This window comes from Rhineura floridana, chromosome 1 (genome assembly GCF_030035675.1).
Source record: "Rhineura floridana isolate rRhiFlo1 chromosome 1, rRhiFlo1.hap2, whole genome shotgun sequence".
In the NCBI taxonomy this organism is placed as follows: Eukaryota; Metazoa; Chordata; class Lepidosauria; order Squamata; family Rhineuridae; genus Rhineura; species Rhineura floridana.
This window is the reverse complement of record NC_084480.1, coordinates 105924028-105931521: the sequence shown is the minus strand read 5'-3', so window position 1 is coordinate 105931521 and position 7494 is coordinate 105924028. Positions and strand designations below refer to the sequence as shown.

The following is a 7494-nucleotide window of genomic DNA, read 5'->3' as shown; positions in this document are numbered from 1 at the left end:
ATGCATAGTCTTTCTATAGGACCAGGGTGAATCATCAGTTTATGACAATTATGTTTGCACCATCACCACATGGAAATATTTTGCTGGCTTCCATATGGAGACATCATACGGAAGTTAGAACATCTAGGGTTAGGGTGAAACAGTTCAAACTCCCTTATTATTTTTCTTCCAGGCAGAGGTATAATGTCGCATAGATAGTACTGAAATGTTGTTTTTGTACACAGTTGTATTTGTTACAAATTGCTGTTTTATTTTTGATCTTATTATGAAATCATTCTTGTGTTTGTTGATTTTTGTGATGTGTTCTTGTTGCAAACTGCTTTGAGCATAATTTTTTGTGGAAAGATGAAATTTGTATGGGATAATGATTATGATGATATGTAAGATTCCCATCCAAGTTAAGTACTCAAGCCCCATTGTGTTCATTGGGCAGAATTAAATATATAAAGTAATACCTTAGTTGCTTATGGCCATACTACCCTGAACACGCCCAATCTCGTCTGATCTCAAAAGCTAAGCAGGGTCAGTCCTGGTTAGGACTTGGATGGCAGACCGCCTGGGAATACCGGGTGCCGTAGGCTTAGAGGAAGGCAATGGGAAACCACTTTTGAATACCTCTTACCATGAAAACCCTATGAATATATCCAAAAAGATTCGTAGGGTAGCCGTAAGTTGTAATCGACTTGAAGGCATATAACAACAACAACAATACCCCAGTTAAGGAACTGAGGAACAAAGCTCCTTTTAAGGAAGGGCTTTTTTTAAGGTGAAACTGACCAGCTTTGTTTTGCTATGGATAAACATTCAAACCTATTCCTTTACTTTAAGGTGAAATTGACAGACTATATCATTGCTTTTCTGTCAATAAACTGACAAGCCTATGTCTTTGCTTTAAGATGAAACTGACCAGCATGTGCCTTTGCTTTGCTATAAATAAACTATTAAGCCTGTGCCTGTGCTTTGCTAAGGTGAAACTGACAAGCCTGTGTGTTTGCTTTGCATTAAAGAGATCTCTTGCTTTTTCCCAGGGTTGGGGAGGAAGGATCCAATACATTCAGAGGAGGAGGAAGGGAGTGGGAGATAGCCACCCTTTAAGCCCATTGAAGCTGCCGCCACCATCTATGAGCAGGTGTAGAAACCTATCCCTTTCTTTCCATGTCATTCCTACCTCTGGTACCAAAGTTTCTGTGAAAGAAGTAATGTCCTGGAATGCATCCACTTTATTAACTGAGGTATTACTGTAGTTGGTTCTAAGACATGGTTGCCCCTGAGTGCCCTCTCCGGCACTGTGGAGCCTGGCTTGCACCTTGGTACACCAGTGAGCTAAGGGCAATGAAACAGGCTGGACGACGGCTAGAGCGCAAGTGGCGAAAGACGTGCTGTGAGGCTGATTGGGCACGAGTAAAACATCACAACCATGCCTACAGTGTGGCGGTGAGGGTGGCGAAGAAGGCCCACTTCTCTGCCACCATCGCATCCTCAAGTAGCTGCCCAGTGGAGCTTTTCCATATTGTCAGCCGTCTGTTGACATCAACTCCAGGAAATGGAGTCTTAGACCCTTTGGAGGCCCACTGTGAATTGTTTGCAAGGCACTTTGAGGGTAAAGTTGATTGCCTCCGTAGCAGTCTTGATGCCCCATCCACATCTACTATAGTCCCTAGTGAGGTGTCCAGTGCAACATCTGCTGCAACTTCTTGGGAACGGTTTCAGTTGATGCGGCCTGATGTCATGGACAAGGTGCTTGCGATGATGCGGCCAGCAACGTGTCCTCTCGACCCTTGCCCTGTTTGGCTTATTAAAGCTTACCGAGGGGGTCTGACCAAGTGGATCCAGGGTGTGGTCAATGCATCATTGCGGGAGGGAGTAATTCCAGGGGACTTGAAAGAAGTGGTGATCCGACCACTCCTGAAAAAGCCCACCCTGGACCCATTGGTTTGTGACAACTACCAACCGGTTGCAAATATCCCCTTCTTAGGGAAGGTGATTGAGAGTGTTGTGGCGCAGCAACTGCAAGTACTCTTGGATGAAACAGATTATCCTGACCCATCCCAGTCTGGGTTCAGGCCTGGTTATGGGACTGAATTGGCCTTGGTCACCCTGATGGATGACCTTTATCGGGAGAAGGACAGGGGAAGTGCGACCCTGTTATTCTTACTTGATCTCTTAGTGGCTTTTGATACCATTGACCATGGTATCTTTCTGGGCCAACTTGGTGAGATGGGTATTGGAGGCACTGTCTTACAGTGGTTCCAATCCTATCTCCAGGGTTGCTCTCAGAGAATAGCATCGGGTGACTGTCTTTCGGCCCCCTGGCAGCTGTCCTATGGGGTGCCACAGGGTACCATCTTGTCCCCCATGCTGCTTAACATCTATATGAAGCCCTTGGGAGCAGTCATCAGGAGCTTTGGGCGAGGTGTCAGCAGTATGCTGATGATACCCAGCTCTATTTCTCCATAACATCTGAATCAGGAGAGGCCGTGCAAACCCTGGACCGCTGCCTGGACTCGGTGGTGGGCTGGATGAGCACCAATAAACTGAGTCTGAATCCTAGCAAGATGGAGGTGCTGTGGGTTGGTGGTTTCCGAGTTTGGATAATTGGTCAGTTGCCTGCTTTGGACGGGGTTGTACTCCCTCTGAAAGAGCAGGTCCGTAGTCTGGGGGTGCTCCTGGATCCATCTTTGTCACTAGAGGCCCAGGTGACCTCAGTGGCTAGGAGTGCCTTTTACCAGCTTTGGCTGGCGAGACAGCTGCGGCCGTTTCTGGACCTGGATAGCCTGACCACTGTTGTCCACGTACTGGTAACCTCCAGGCTGGATTACTGTAATGCGCTCTGTGATGTCCCTGTATATATATAATACTGTAAATATAGTAAGTGCGGGTTTATTAGAGTATATGTGGTAAGTAGACTGAAAAGGGGGAGTACATGGGTTGGAATGTTGATGAGTGTTGTATTATGATTGGCTGAGCACTTGAGTGTCTAAAGGTATAAATGAGAGGATGACAGTTGTTGGTTGGTTGGTTTTGGGAGGCTTTTGTTGGGTGGATTGGATTAGGCGGGTAGTGAGGCAGGTTAGTGACGACTAGAAACATAAAGAGTAACACATCTTATGAAACTACACGCTTGTTGACTATATTTATTCCCTGTGTATATAAATAAATATTTCTTGGTTTACCAGAACGCCTGATGCTTGGCTGGGTTTACACAGACCAGAAGGGTGGAAAGGGCATATACCAAGGTTGGGAAACAGTATCAATGGTGGCAGCGGTGAAGAGATATTGTAACATCATCAGGTATCCAGAGCAACCCAGGACTGTATTCTTTATAGGCACAAAGATACAGGGGGGTTGTGGCCTGCAAGTGCACCCAGATACAACGTATCAATAAGCCAGGAAGAGACTAAGGCACAGTCTCAAGGCAATATTGTTTACAGGGAGTGTCTGGTGGTGCTGCCTAGCAGTGGGATCTTGTGAGATCTTTGCTGGAGCCGGGGAGAGAACTGTTTTGAGAGCAGGACCCTGAGGTGGGACCGTGACAAGGCGGTGACCACAGCCAGGATCCTAGCGGGTGACACCTGAGGTGGGATCCTGGTGGGGAAGGAGCTTGACAGGCGGTGGCAGCAGGTGGGACCCTGACACACTCTATGTGGGGCTGCCCTTGAGGTTGGTTCGGAAGCTGCAGCTGGTGCAAAATGCAGCTGTAAGTCTGCTCACTGGGGCAGGGTATCGACAACATGTCACCCCAACTGGTGAAAGAATTGCACTGGCTGCCCATTTGCTACCAGTCTAAGTTCAAGGTTCTAGTTTTGGTGTACAAAGCCCTATATAGCTTGGGACCAGGATACCTGAAAGACTGCCTTATATATCCAGTTGATCACTACGGTCTGCAGATGAGGGCCTCCTGTGGATACCATCTTATCAGGAGGTTTGTTCTGCACAATATAGGAAACCTTTAGGACCTTTAGTGTGGTAGCACCTACCCTGTGGAATTCCCTCCCTTTGAATATTAGGCAGGCGCCATCTCTGCTATCTTTCTGGTGCCTTTTGGGGACTTTCCTCTTTCAACAAGACCTTTAGGTTGAGACCTATCCCAGTCTGCGTCTGTGTTAGAATTGCTCAATATGTTTTTTAATAATGTTTTAACCCTTTTTTAAAGTTGTTTTTTAAAAATGTTTTTAATGCTGTTTTGTTTTAATGTATTTTAAGATCTGTTTTTATGATGTTTTAAAGTGTTTTTAGTGCTTTGTTTGCCGCCCTGGGCTCCTGCTGGGAGGAAGGGTGGGATACAAATTAAAATAAATAAATAAATAAATAAATAAATATAAGAGGTCTTGAAAACATTTTTTTAAAAATCTCTACTCTTCTTTATTGTTGAAAAGCCAGGAAAAATGGGGTCTATCAGAGAGAGGAAATACCAACTATTTTAAAGAAAACATTTACCTAGGGGGAGAAGTCTTGGATTGAGATTATCCTTCTAGTTATTAACTAATATCTCATCTTCCCTTTTTAGAACTATGCAGTAGGGTAGTGGCAAATTCAGAAGCGGAGGGTCCTTTCATGTTAGTCACAGCTATGTCCCCTCCCCCATTTTGCTGCTGGGTTAAGAATGAGATCCTTGTTAATGCCTTTTCCCACAACAACAAACATTCCTAGGAGCCAATAAGTATGAAACGGGAGTGTTAGCTACTCAGAAGAGTATTCTCAGTAGCTGACTCATCTCCTTTCACTCTGATTGGTTCCAATCAGCAGGAAAGGGCAATGAAGCATGTTAGAAAGCTCTTCTCAATGGCTAACACACTGCCCTTTCATGCTGATTGGCAGATAGGATGCTGGAGACAGGAACACTGCTGGGATCCTGCTCCCAAAAAATTAAGGAGACTAAGTCCCTCACCCAAGACCCTGGGCAGCAACACCCCTGGATATAGGTGATGCGGGCATGATTTCAAATCATTTCAAAATAATCCAGAGTTTTTCAGCTGATGCCAGTCTCCTTTGTTTCTGATGTTGCATTAATTTGAATTAGCTTTAGTGACCCTGGCAGACAATTACCTGAAAACTAGTAGTAAATATTAACTTGTTAGTCTTACTGGAAATCTCAGTAGCTTTTGATAAAATAAAGTATCATATATTGCACTGTAACCTGCAGAATTTGCCATGGTTAGAGGACATTGTTCTAAAATAGTTCATCCCAATATAGAGTAACAGCACCATCTAGAGTGTCTGGGACTCCAGATGTCCGAGACCGTGCTGCATGGATCAATATTCTTGGTTTTAGAGCCAATCCTTGTTACAGTTAAATCACCCTTTTTTCACAGTGGCTAGAGAACTGGCTGGTGCTTTTATCGTGGAAGTACAACCCCATTAGGAAGGTGGAACCATCCTTCTAAGTAATGTCTAATTGGCTACCTAGACAACTTACAGCAAAGACAGAGCTTGGTTCCACATTAGTCCAAACCACTCTCCACCTCAAACAGGAGGCTAGCATTTACTTGTCTCAAATTCCCATTAATTATGTGGAGTAATTTTGTGGGGTATAGCCCTTGTTTCCTTTGAAGCCATGCAATTCAGGTGGCCAAAGATGCTCTGCAAGAGACTAACACTCTCCCAGATCATATTTTCTACAAGGAAATCTGCACATGCTCTGAAACAGATGACTCTACTCAAGCAGGTAAAATGTAACTAAGTTAAATTTACTTTTTGCTTTTATTGGAAAGTATGAATGAGATTTTGTTGCCTCTTCCTTTTTTTCTGCCTTGTCAAAACCCCTTTCCCAAATAAACTTTCTTTATATACTTTGACAGTTGGCTTCATTGGTTTTAAAAAGGTTATTTATCTGGAGTTTCTCACTAAAATCTTCTCCATGGGATGCTGTTAAGCTAAACCTTCTGTTCAATGGGCATTTCACAAACTTTTGTTAAATTCTGTATCCCCTGAACCTTGGGAAAATAAATCTAACTCTCCTTTCTTTTTACTGTTTTTAGAGCTGGGCTGGAGGGAAGGACTCTGCCCATAGAGCTGAGAAGCCCTCACTCCAAAATCACCAGACAGCTGAACACTTTTCAGGCTAGATTCAGCCTGAATGGTGGTGGCCTATGGCAATTCTTCTCTAGGAAATCTTTACAAAAAGGGGAGTTCGCCACTAGCAAAGACTCCTCACCCCCATATTCCATTGCATGGTGATGTTATTTTGGTCTTGGACCACTTACATGATCAGAAAAAAACATCTTCGGGTTTGCCTGGGCTTGTTGATATGGAAATTTGTCATCTAGAGAACTTGGAAGGATGCTCCCAGCCATGAAAATAATAGTAATTTGAAAATTTACTGTGAAATGATTGTTTTCACTAAGAATAACTGAGTTCATCCTCTGGAATCCACAACAAACAGCTTTTGGAGCATGAAGCGCAAGGAAATTTGTGCCGAGTTTTACAAACTATAATTGTATTACACTGAAATGAAATTCAGAGCTAATATTCTGAAAAGAAAAGGACTAAACTCATTGTGCAGATACATTACAATGGAATATATTGTACAATCTCAGACAGTTGAACAATTGTCTTTTTGCATGACATTACTCATCTTACTTGCAGCTCACTAGAAACACTAACCACAATAAAATGAACTGTGTATTGTTTGTGAGGTTGACAAGTGTTTTAATATATAAAGAACATTTGAAGGGATTAGACAAATTCATGTAGGAAAAGGCTATCAATGGCTGCTAGTCATGATGGACATAGACTATCTCAAGGACCAGAGGTACCATGACTCCAAATTCTAGTTGCTAGGGATGGCAGGAAAGTGGTATTGACCTCATAGCCTGCTTGTGGGCTTCCCATGGGCATCTGGTTACCACTATGGAAAACAGGATGCTGCACTAGATTAGCTTCTGGTCTCATCCAGCAGTTTTCTCCTTTTGTTCTGAACATTGGTACAACATGTCAGAGGTAACAAATGTGATGTTCTTCAGATGTTGTGAACTATAACTCACATTGCCCCTGATGGGAGCTGTAGTCCACATCTAGAGGCCATCACATTGGCTGCCCCAGCAATAGGCTATGGACAGTGCTATCCTAACTGGGTGAGTTTTACGTGTGAAACATAGGGCAGTTCCAGATACAGCAGTTGTATTCAGGTGGGATTCAAACATATACTGGCAAATTCAGATTGGCCAATTATAGTTGATTATTTATTTATTAAATTTATTTGTTGCTTTCTTTACAAAAGTGACCCAAGGTGACTTACAATAAGTAAAAAGATTAAAACCAATATAAAAAACTAAAACAAAAAGTTTAAAAATACAATATACAGATTAAGAGGCCTTGCACAACAAATGTGCTTTCTCAAAAGATCGGACTTCTTATGATAAGGAAAGTGACAGCAGAATGCCCTGGAAAGTGTGGATCATCCTTGCTTTTATGCAACATTATTTAACCTCCCCACAGACAAATCAGAACGAATGCTTATTAAATAGTCAATGTTGCCTAATTTTCCTGCAAACA

General features: G+C 43.1%; 1 pseudogene; it reads left to right on the top strand.

Annotated features, from left to right (window-relative positions):
* The first annotated feature begins 462 nt into the window (after nucleotides 1-462).
* On the top strand, nucleotides 463-581 carry LOC133375830 (5S ribosomal RNA; annotated as a pseudogene).
* The last annotated feature ends 6913 nt before the right edge of the window (nucleotides 582-7494 follow it).